General features: G+C 42.6%; 2 long non-coding RNA genes across 2 annotated transcripts; both read right to left on the minus strand.

Annotated features, from left to right (window-relative positions):
* Positions 1 to 30: 30 nt before the first annotated feature.
* Positions 31 to 1,078, minus strand: LOC127920031 (uncharacterized). Its single transcript, XR_008104876.1, has 3 exons — positions 968 to 1,078; positions 242 to 802; positions 31 to 175 (listed from the first exon to the last, which is right to left on the minus strand). It is a non-coding gene; the product is annotated as an uncharacterized LOC127920031 (long non-coding RNA).
* A 5,693-nt stretch (positions 1,079 to 6,771) lies between these two features.
* LOC127920032 (uncharacterized) lies at positions 6,772 to 10,120 on the minus strand. The gene is made up of 4 exons (XR_008104877.1): positions 10,007 to 10,120; positions 9,497 to 9,567; positions 9,215 to 9,261; positions 6,772 to 6,932 (listed from the first exon to the last, which is right to left on the minus strand). It is a non-coding gene; the product is annotated as an uncharacterized LOC127920032 (long non-coding RNA).
* Between the last annotated feature and the right edge of the window lie 1,872 nt (positions 10,121 to 11,992).

Below are 11,992 nucleotides of genomic sequence, written 5' to 3' on the forward strand. Positions count from 1 at the left end.
TGGTTACTAGTCCAATGCTCTAACCACTAGGCTACCCTGCCACCTCTACACTCTAACCACTAGGCTACCCTGCCACCTCTACACTCTAACCACTAGGCTACCCTGCCACCTCTACACTCTAACCACTAGGCTACCCTGCCGCCTCTACACTCTAACCACTAGGCTACCCTGCCGCCTCTACACTCTAACCACTAGGCTACCCTGCCTCCTCTACACTCTAACCACTAGGCTACCCTACCACCTCTACACTCTAACCACTAGGCTACCCTGCCACCTCTACACTCTAACCACTAGGCTACCCTGCCACCTCTACACTCTAACCACTAGGCTACCCTGCCACCTCTACACTCTAACCACTAGGCTACCCTGCCACCTCTACACTCTAACCACTAGGCTACCCTGCCACCTCTACACTCTAACCACTAGGCTACCCTGCCACCTCTACACTCTAACCACTAGGCTACCCTGCCACCTCTACACTCTAACCACTAGGCTACCCTGCCGCCTCTACACTCTAACCACTAGGCTACCCTGCCACCTCTACACTCTAACCACTAGGCTACCCTGCCACCTCTACACTCTAACCACTAGGCTACCCTGCCACCTCTACACTCTAACCACTAGGCTACCCTGCCACCTCTACACTCTAACCACTAGGCTACCCTGCCGCCTCTACACTCTAACCACTAGGCTACCCTGCCACCTCTACACTCTAACCACTAGACTACCCTGCCACCTCTACACTCTAACCACTAGGCTCCCCTGCCACCTCTACACTCTAACCACTCGGCTACCCTGCCACCTCTACACTCTAACCACTAGACTACCCCTGCCACCTCTACACTCTAACCACTAGACTACCCTGCCACCTCTACACTCTAACCACTAGGCTCCCCTGCCACCTCTACACTCTAACCACTAGCTACCCTGCCGCCTCTACACTCTAACCACTAGGCTACCCTGCCACCTCTACACTCTAACCACTAGGCTACCCTGCCACCTCTACACTCTAACCACTAGGCTACCCTACCACCTCTACACTCTAACCACTAGGCTACCCTGCCACCTCTACACTCTAACCACTAGGCTGCCCTGCCACCCTACACCCCCAACCACTAGCTACCCTGCCGCCCCAAATGATAGATAGACTTTAAAAAAAAGTTTTTTTTTCTTCAAATTTGAAGGCAAGAAAATATTAGAAAATGTGTGCTGCCCTCCGGACCTCGTTGAAGACGGAATGCTACCCTGGTGACGAAAATGAGTTGAAGACGGAATGCGTCGCCTGGTGGCTAAATGAGTTGGACACCCTGCTCTAGGTCACTAACGGTAGAAGAGCGATTGTCTGTATTCAGTAAGCAGGACAGCCATCACATTCAGGACCTCCAGATTATCGCTGACAAACCTGTACAATGACACTTGAGCCTCATTACCGGACACACACACACACACACACACACACACACACACACACACACACACACACACACACACACACACACACACACACACACACACACACACACACACACACACACTGTACTCTACTAATGAGGTGAAAGCTATGAATGTGGTCTTTGTCTGTGAGAGATGCTATCGGCTCTGACTGAACTCTATGGTCATCAGTGCGTGGCTAACTAATCTCTTCATGAAGGCCACTTCTCCCAGCTAGTCTTTCAAATGGTCCGTAATGGATTCTAAATGCAGAGGTTTTCAAACTAGGGTCTGGGCCCCCCTAGGGGACGTACTGGAGGGGGGGTCTGATTTTTTTTTGTTGTTGTGAAAAATAATTGTTTTATGAATATCACTTGCTACAACAGAATACGATTCTGGATAAAAAAAAAACATCTTTGAGTCCAGTATGAAGGAATTAAAAGATAGTATCACGAGCCAATGCTAGCTAGCGTTAGCTCAATGACTGGAAGTGTACAGGAACAGTTAGCATGCTATCTTGAACGACCTAAACCAAATAGAAAGCTTGCAGAAAAGACATTGAACTATATCTATGTTTTTAATCATCTAACAGTCAAATACAAGCTAGACTGTCAGTCATAAACCAGCTAGACTGTCAGTCATAAACCAGCTAGACTGTCAGTCATAAACCAGCTAGACTGTCAGTCAAATACAAGCTAGACTGTCAGGGAGAATTGAAAACTCCGTAAACCAGTCATAAACCAGCTAGACTGTCAGGGAGAATTGAAAACTCCGTAAACCAGTCATAAACCAGCTAGACTGTCAGGGAGAATTGAAAACTCCGTAAACCAGTCATAAACCAGCTAGACTGTCAGGGAGAATTGAAAACTCCGTAAACCAGTCATAAACCAGCTAGACTGTCAGGGAGTAAACTCCGTAAACCAGTCATAAACCAGCTAGACTGTCAGTCATAAACCAGCTAGACTGTCAGTCATAAACCAGCTAGACTGTCAGTCATAAACCAGCTAGACTGTCAGTCATAAACCAGCTAGACTGTCAGTCATAAACCAGCTAGACTGTCAGTCATAAACTAGCTAGACTGTCAGTCATAAACCAGCTAGACTGTCAGTCATAAACCAGCGCACATGCCCCATTGATTTTGTTCTAATGTTTTTTTTTTAACAGATGAACAGGCAAAAGGGAAATTAGCTTTAAAACTGCAATTGTCTCTCAGCTCCATGTCAAAACGTAGAATTGCCAAGATACCTTTCTAAGTGTACTTTGTTATGTATTGATGTGTGCATGCAAACATGTGCATGTGCAGCTGCAAACCGTAGTCTGGCTTTTTTATGGCAGTTTTGAGCAGTGCTTTCCTTTGCTGAGCGGCCTTTCAGGTTATGTCGATATAGGACTTGTTTTACTGTGGATATAGATACTTTTGTACCTGTTTCATCCAGCATCTTCACAAGGTCCTTTGCTGTTGTTCTGGGATTGATTTGCACTTTTCACACTAAAGTGCGTTCATCTCTAGGAGAGAGAACGGGTCTCCTTCCTGAGCGGTATGACGGCTGCGTGGTCCCATGGTGTTTATACTTGTCTACTATTGTTTGTACAGATGGACGTGGTACCTTCAGGCGTTTGGAAATTGCTCCCAAGGATGAACCAGACTTGCGTAGGTCAATCATTTTTTTCTGAGATCTTGGCTTGATTTTCCCATGTCAAGCAGAGGCACTTCCAATTGACTCAAATTATGTATTGACTCAAATGATGTATTGACTCAAATTATGTAAATTAGCCTATCAAAAGCTTCTAAAGCCATGACATCATTTCCTGGAATTTTCCAAGCTGTTTAAAGGCACAGTCAACTTAGTGAATGTTAACTTCTGACCCACTGGAATTGTGATACAGTGAATTATAAGTGAAATAATCTGTCTGTAAACAATTGTTGGAGAAATTACTTGTGTCCTGCAGAAAGTAGATGTCCTAACCGACTTGCCAAAACTATAGTTTGTTAACAAGAAATTTGCGGAATGGTTGAAAAACGAGTTTTAATGACTCCAACCTAAAGTGTATTTAAACTTCTGACTTTAGCTGCATAGGGTATGAATAAGATGGAAGTAGAAGAGTTAATTAGTTTACTCCAATTAGGAGAGGGTGGTAGGGTTAGGATGCTTCATAAAGGTGGAAACATAAAATATATATATATATATATATATAAACACAAACAGTACCAGTCAAAAGTGTGGACATCACTATTCAGATTTTCTTTTCAGTTTGACTATTTCCTACATTGTAGAATAACAATAGTGAAGATCTCAAAACTATGAAATAACACATATGGAATAATGTAGTAATCAAAAAAAGTGTTTAAACACATCAAAATATATTTTATATTTGAGATTCTTCAAAGTAGCCACCCTTTGCCTTGATGACAGCTTTGCACACTTGGCATTCTCTCATCCAACTTTCATACGGAAGGGCCCTACCGACACAACTGATTTGGCTCAGAAGGAAAGAAATTCCACAACTTAACTTTTTTTAAAGTGTAGTACACTACGCTTGTCCAGAGGCCTATGGGGACTCAGCCAAAAGTTATGCACTCTAAAGGAAATAGGATGGTAATCGGGACGTGTGCTGTGCTTCACTTATTTCTGTTTATGCAGTCATATGCATGTACAGGCTAATGACTGTAGCACTTCTCTGCAGGCCTAGCATTGATGGGCTCTCACATTAAACTAAAAAATGTTTTTGTGAATCAGGCATCAGATGGATAGAAACTTTAGAGCATTGACAGTCTGTTGGAGATCGAGATGTGTGTAGCTGGAGCCAGCCAGCCTTTTGTAGCCTAGTAAACCACATATCATGGCCTGGTAGATCTATATCATGTGGATGTAGTAGACCTATATCATGGAAGCCAGTAGACCACATATCATGTAGTCTGGCAGCCATATCATGTAGTCTGGTAGTCATATCATGTGGCCTGGTAGACCTATATATCATGTAGTCTGGCCCAGACCTATATCATGTGGCCTGGTAGACCTATATCATGTGGCCTGGTAGACCTATATCATGTGGCCTGGTAGATCTATATCATGTGGATGTAGTAGACCTATATCATGTGGCCTGGTAGACCTATATCATGTGGCCTGGTAGACCTATATCATGTGGCCTGGTAAACCTATATCATGTGGCCTGGTAGACCTATATCATGTAGTCTGGTAGACCTATATCATGTAGTCTGGTAGACCTATATCATGTAGTCTGGTAGACCTATATCATGTAGTCTGGTAGACCTATATCATGTGGATGTAGTAGACCTAATTCATGTAGCTGTAGTAGACCTATATCATGTAGCTGTAGTAGACCTATATCATGTTGTGTAGTAGACCTATATCATGTTGATGTAGTAGACCTATATCATGTGGATGTAGTAGACCTATATCATGTAGCTGTAGTAGACCTATAGGATGTGGTAGACCTATATCATGTTGTCTAGTAGACCTATATCATGTGGCCTGGTAGACCTATATCATGTGGCCTGGTAGACCTATATCATGTGGCCTGGTAGATCTATATCATGTGGATGTAGTAGACCTATATCATGTGGCCTGGTAGACCTATATCATGTGGCCTGGTAGACCTATATCATGTGGCCTGGTAAACCTATATCATGTGGCCTGGTAGACCTATATCATGTAGTCTGGTAGACCTATATCATGTAGTCTGGTAGACCTATATCATGTAGTCTGGTAGACCTATATCATGTAGTCTGGTAGACCTATATCATGTGGATGTAGTAGACCTAATTCATGTAGCTGTAGTAGACCTATATCATGTAGCTGTAGTAGACCTATATCATGTTGTGTAGTAGACCTATATCATGTTGATGTAGTAGACCTATATCATGTGGATGTAGTAGACCTATATCATGTAGCTGTAGTAGACCTATAGGATGTGGTAGACCTATATCATGTTGTCTAGTAGACCTATATCATGTAGTAGACCTATATCATGTGGATGTAGTAGACCTATATCATGTGGATGTAGTAGACCTATATCATGTTGTCTAGTAGACCTGTATCATGTAGTAGACCTATATCATGCAGATGTAGTAGACCTATATCATGCGGATGTAGTAGACCTATATCATGCGGATGTAGGAGACCTATATCATGCAGATGTAGTAGACCTATATCATGCAGGTGTAGTAGACCTATAGGATGTGGTAGACCTATATCATGTAGTAGACCTATATCATGCAGATGTAGTAGACCTATAGGATGTGGTAGACCTATATCATGTAGTAGACCTATATCATGCGGATGTAGTAGACCTATAGGATGTGGTAGAGCTATATCATGTTGTCTAGTAGACCTATATCATGTAGTAGACCTATATCATGTTGTCTAGTAGACCTATATCATGTAGTAGACCTATATCATGTTGTCTAGTAGACCTATATCATGTAGCTGTAGTAGACCTATATCATGTAGCTGTAGTAGACCTGATCATGTAGTCTGGTGGATCTATATCATGGGGATGTAGTAGTAGACATATCACGGATGTAGTAGACCCATATCATGTGGATGTAGTAGACCTGTATCATGTGGATGTAGTAGACCTGTATCATGTAGTAGACCTATATCATGTAGTAGACCTATATCATGTTGTAGACCTATATCATGTAGGTATACCTCTGTGAGGGCATGCATGCACACACACACACACACACACACACACACACACACACACACACACACACACACACACACACACACACACACACACACACACACACACACACACACACACACACACACAGGTAGTAACAATGACAGTTGATGATTTATGGTACAAGCCAGTATGAACTTGGGGATTGAAGAGAGAACCTCTTACATTTAGTTGCTCTGCACCAATGTACTAGGTTACTCTGTAACAACATTATTTTACACTTTTAAAAAAGCTTATACAATAGAGATGTCGGCAGGTGGCACTCTTGAAGCCAGGATTAGACACCTAGTAGCCTAGTAGACCTGTATCATGTTGTCTAGTAGACCTATATCATGTGGCTGTAATATCATGTTGTCTAGTAGACCTATATGTGGATGTAGTAGACCAATATCATGTAGCTGTAGTAGACCTATATCATGTAGCTGTAATATCATGTTGTCTAGTAGACCTATATCATGTAGCTGTAGTAGACCTATATCATGTAGCTGTAGTAGACCTATATCATGTAGCTGTAATATCATGTTGTCTAGTAGACCTATATGTAGCTGTAGTAGACCTATATCATGTTGTCTGGTAGACCTATATCATGTTGTCTAGTAGACCTATATCATGTTGTGTAGTAGACCTATATCATGTAGCTGTAGTAGACCTATATCATGTTTTCTAGTAGACCTGTATCATGTAGCTGTAGTAGACCTATATCATGTTTTCTAGTAGACCTGTATCATGTAGCTGTAGTAGACCTATATCATGTAGCTGTAGTAGACCTATATCATGTAGCTGTAGTAGACCTATATCATGTTGTCTGGTAGACCTATATCATGTAGCTGTAGTAGACCTATATCATGTTTTCTAGTAGACCTGTATCATGTTGTCTAGTAGAGCTGTATCATGTAGCTGTAGTAGACCTGTATCATGTACCTAGGATAGGGTAAGTAATCCTTCTCACCCCCCTTTAAGGGTAAGTAATCCTTCTCACCCCCCCCCCTTTAAGATTTAGATGCACTATTGTAAAGTGACTGTTCTACTGGATGTCATAAGGTGAATGCACCAATTTGTAAGTCGCTCTGGATAAGAGCGTCTGCTAAATGACTTAAATGTAAATGTAAATGTAATGTAGCTGTAGTAGACCTATATCATGTTGATGTAGTAGACCTATATCATGTTGTGTAGTAGACCTATATCATGTTGTCTAGTAGACCCGTATCATGTTGTCTAGTAGACCTATATCATGTTGATGTAGTAGACCTATATCATGAAGCTGTAGTAGACCTATATCATGTAGCTGTAGTAGACCTGTGGCTGTAGTAGACCTATATCATGTTGATGTAGTAGACCTATATCATGTTGATGTAGTAGACCTATATCATGATGTCTAGTAGACCTATATCATGATGTCTAGTAGACCTATATCATGTTGTCTAGTAGACCCGTATCATGTTGATGTAGTAGACCTATATCATGTAGCTGTAGTAGACCTATATCATGTAGCTGTAGTAGACCTATATCATGTAGCTGTAGTAGACCTATATCATGTAGCTGTAGTAGACCAATATCATGTAGTCTGGTAGACCTATATCATGTGGCCTGGTAGACCTATATCATGTAGTCTGGTAGACCTATATCATGTGGCCTGGTAGACCTATATCATGTGGCCTGGTAGACCTATATCATGTGGCCTGGTAGATCTATATCATGTGGATGTAGTAGACCTATATCATGTGGCCTGGTAGACCTATATCATGTGGCCTGGTAGACCTATATCATGTGGCCTGGTAAACCTATATCATGTGGCCTGGTAGACCTATATCATGTTGTCTAGTAGACCTATATCATGTAGTAGACCTATATCATGTTGTCTAGTAGACCTATATCATGTTGTCTAGTAGACCTATATCATGTAGTAGACCTATATCATGTAGTAGACCTATATCATGTTGTCTAGTAGACCTATATCATGTAGCTGTAGTAGACCTATATCATGTAGCTGTAGTAGACCTATATCATGTAGTCTGGTGGATCTATATCATGGGGATGTAGTAGACATATATCATGCGGATGTAGTAGACCTATATCATGGGGATGTAGTAGACCTGTATCATGTGGATGTAGTAGACCTGTATCATGTGGATGTAGTAGACCTATATCATGTAGTAGACCTATATCATGTAGTAGACCTATATCATGTAGTAGACCTATAGCATGCGGATGTAGTAGACCTATATCATGTAGTCGACCTATATCATGTGGATGTAGTAGACCTATATCATGTTGTCTAGTAAACCTATATCCTGTAATAGACCTATATTATGCGGATGTAGTAGACCTACATCATTAGGTAGGTTAACACGTGGCCCTAGCGTAGGTCTGGTAGTTAAGCTGCGTGCACATTGTGGACGACAGCAGTATACGGTCGGCTTGGCGTGTGTGTGATGGGGGAGGTTGTATGCTGGACTGACTGTACTGTTGTCAGAGAGGCCTGAGCAATTCCTTATCTGATACTCGGTTACAGGCTGGGACCTCTGTGAGGGCACACGCATGGACACACACACACACACACACACACACACACACACACACACACACACACACACACACACACACACACACACACACACACACACACACACACACACACACACACACACACACACACACACACACACACACACACACACACACACACACACACACACACACACACACACACACACACACACACACACACACACACACACACACACACACACACACACACACACACACACGTAGTAACAATGACAGTTGATGATTTATGGTACAAGCCAGTATGAACTTGGGGATTGAAGAGAGAACCTCTTACATTTAGTTGCTCTTACACCAATGTAATTAGGTTACTCTTGTAACAACATTATTTTACACTTTAAAAAGCTTATACAATAGAGATGTCGGCAGGTGGCACTCTTGAAGCCAGGATTAGACACCTAGTAGCCTAGTAGACCTGTATCATGTTGTCTAGTAGAGCTGTATCATGTAGCTGTAGTAGACCTATATCATGTTGTCTAGTAGAGCTGTATCATGTTGTCTAGTAGACCTATATCATGTTTTCTAGTAGACCTGTATCATGTAGCTGTAGTAGACCTATATCATGTTGTCTAGTAGAGCTGTATCATGTTGTCTAGTAGACCTATATCATGTTGTCTAGTAGACCTATATCATGTAGCTGTAGTAGACCTATATCATGTAGCTGTAGTAGACCTATATCATGTAGCTGTAGTAGACCTATATCATGTTGTCTGGTAGACCTATATCATGTAGCTGTAGTAGACCTATATCATGTTTTCTAGTAGAACTGTATCATGTAGCTGTAGTAGACCTATATCATGTTGTCTAGTAGAGCTGTATCATGTAGCTGTAGTAGACCTGTATCATGTAGCTGTAGTAGACCTATATCATGTAGCTGTAGTAGACCTATATCATGTTGATGTAGTAGACCTATATCATGTTGTGTAGTAGATCTATATCATGTTGTGTAGTAGACCTATATCATGTTGTGTAGTAGACCTATATCATGTTGTCTAGTAGACCCGTATCATGTTGTCTAGTAGACCTATATCATGAAGCTGTAGTAGACCTATATCATGTAGCTGTAGTAGACCTGTGGCTGTAGTAGACCTATATCATGTTGATGTAGTAGACCTATATCATGTTGATGCAGTAGACCTATATCATGATGTCTAGTAGACCTATATCATGATGTCTAGTAGACCTATATCATGTTGTGTAGTAGACCTATATCATGTTGTCTAGTAGACCTGTATCATGTAGCTGTAGTAGACCTATATCATGTAGCTGTAGTAGACCTATATCATGTTGTCTAGTAGACCTGTATCATGTAGCTGTAGTAGACCTATATCATGTTGTCGAGTAGAGCTGTATCATGTAGCTGTAGTAGACCTGTATCATGTAGCTGTAGTAGACCTATATCATGTAGCTGTAGTAGACCTATATCATGTTGTGTAGTAGATCTATATCATGTTGTGTAGTAGACCTATATCATGTTGTCTAGTAGACCCGTATCATGTTGTCTAGTAGACCTATATCATGTTGATGTAGTAAATCTATATCATGAAGCTGTAGTAGACCTATATCATGTAGCTGTAGTAGACCTGTGGCTGTAGTAGACCTATATCATGTTGATGTAGTAGACCTATATCATGATGTCTAGTAGACCTATATCATGATGTCTAGTAGACCTATATCATGTTGTGTAGTAGACCTATATCATGTTGTTTAGTAGACCCGTATCATGTTGATGTAGTTGACCTGTATCATGTTGATGTAGTAGACCTATAAATCAAATCAAATCAAATTTATTTATATAGCCCTTCGTACATCAGCTGATATCTCAAAGTGCTGTACAGAAACCCAGCCTAAAACCCCAAACAGCAAACAATGCAGGTGTAAAAGCACGGTGGCTAGGAAAAACTCCCTAGAAAGGCCAAAACCTAGGAAGAAACCTAGAGAGGAACCGGGCTATGTGGGGTGGCCAGTCCTCTTCTGGCTGTGCCGGGTAGAGATTATAACAGAACATGACCAAGATGTTCAAATGTTCATAAATGACCAGCATGGTCGAATAATAATAAGGCAGAACAGTTGAAACTGGAGCAGCAGCACAGTCAGGTGGACTGGGGACAGCAAGGAGCCTTCATGTCAGGTAGTCCTGGGGCACGGTCCTAGGGCTCAGGTCAGTTGAAACTGGAGCAGGAGCATGGCCAGGTGGACTGGGGACAGCAAGGAGTCCTCATGTCAGGTAGTCCTGGGACATGGTCCTAGGGCTCAGGTCCTCCGAGAGAGAGAAAGAAAGAGAGAAGGAGAGAATTAGAGAACGCACACTTAGATTCACACAGGACACCGAATAGGACAGGAGAAGTACTCCAGATATAACAAACTGACCCTAGCCCCCGACACATAAACTACTGCAGCATAAATACTGGAGGCTGAGACAGGAGGGGTCAGGAGACACTGTGGCCCCATCCGAGGACACCCCGGACAGGGCCAAACAGGAAGGATATAACCCCACCCACTTTGCCAAAGCACATCCCCCACACCACTAGAGGGATATCTTCAACCACCAACTTACCATCCTGAGACAAGGCCGAGTATAGCCCACAAAGATCTCCGCCACGGTACAACCCAAGGGGGGCAACCCAGACAGGCCGACCACAACGGTGAATCAACCCACCCAGGTGACGCACCCCCCCAGGGACGGCACGAGAGAGCCCCAGCAAGCCAGTGACTCAGCCCCCGTAACAGGGTTAGAGGCAGAGAATCCCAGTGGAAAGAGGGGAACCGGCCAGGCAGAGACAGCAAGGGCGGTTCGTTGCTCCAGAGCCTTTCCGTTCACCTTCCCACTCCTGGGCCAGACTACACTCAATCATATGACCCACTGAAGAGATGAGTCTTCAGTAAAGACTTAAAGGTTGAGACCGAGTTTGCGTCTCTGACATGGGTAGGCAGACCGTTCCATAAAAATGGAGCTCTATAGGAGAAAGCCCTGCCTCCAGCTGTTTGCTTAGAAATTCTAGGGACAATTAGGAGGCCTGCGTCTTGTGACCGTAGCGTACGTGTAGGTATGTACGGCAGGACCAAATCAGAGAGGTAGGTAGGAGCAAGCCCATGTAATGCTTTGTAGGTTAGCAGTAAAACCTTGAAATCAGCCCTTGCTTTGACAGGAAGCCACTAATAGGGAACGTGAGCTGGGTTTAGACCGTCGTGAGACAGGTTAGTTTTACCCTACTGATGATGTGTTGTTGCAATAGTAATCAGAAAACAATCAGAAATCATTTACTCTCGTTATTCCACATATATC

Source organism: Oncorhynchus keta, unplaced genomic scaffold, assembly GCF_023373465.1.
Source record: "Oncorhynchus keta strain PuntledgeMale-10-30-2019 unplaced genomic scaffold, Oket_V2 Un_contig_18161_pilon_pilon, whole genome shotgun sequence".
NCBI lineage: Eukaryota > Metazoa > Chordata > Actinopteri > Salmoniformes > Salmonidae > Oncorhynchus > Oncorhynchus keta.